This window comes from Nicotiana attenuata, unplaced genomic scaffold (genome assembly GCF_001879085.1).
Source record: "Nicotiana attenuata strain UT unplaced genomic scaffold, NIATTr2, whole genome shotgun sequence".
NCBI lineage: Eukaryota > Viridiplantae > Streptophyta > Magnoliopsida > Solanales > Solanaceae > Nicotiana > Nicotiana attenuata.
Window position 1 is genome coordinate 123,375 of NW_017672249.1, and position 654 is coordinate 124,028.

Genomic DNA, 654 nt, shown 5'->3' on the forward strand with positions numbered 1-654 from the left:
GGTTGGGGGTTGGAAAGGGGAGGGGGTGGGTAGGGAGATGAATGTATGTGTATGTATGTGAAAGACATGGATGGATACATGAATGTGGGATCAGGATTGCCGAGTGTTGGGTTGCTACAAGGGAATAACAATTTAACCATAAATTAATTACTATATATGTAGTTTAATGCTATCTCTTGACAATTTAATTAATTTTTTGGCTTTTTTTTTATTTTATAATTCACAATATTTGATATCTTTCAGATATCAAAAAAGAATTAACTATTTTTTTCCAAAGTTACCCTTGGAGTAAAGAGACTAAGAGTATTTGTTATATTTCCAATGAATAAATTAAGGTTAATATGGTCAGTTTCATTGTTAATTAATGCTAAGAGATAAATTCCTTAATATGTGTAAAAGCAATAAAAAAAAATCAATTATAGTGGACCGAAGGGAGTAAAAGTTTATGTAAAAGGTTAATATAGCATATATTAACTACGTGCACACGATGTATGGGGTAATTCAATAAATATAAAACATGTAAAAATTACTCTATTCGTTCTCATTTAGTTGTTATTGTTATGTATACTAAAAATAGTTATTCTTAAAATACTTGTCATTTATAAAATTAAGAGAAAATTATTTATTATTTTTCAACTTTACCTTTAATATTAA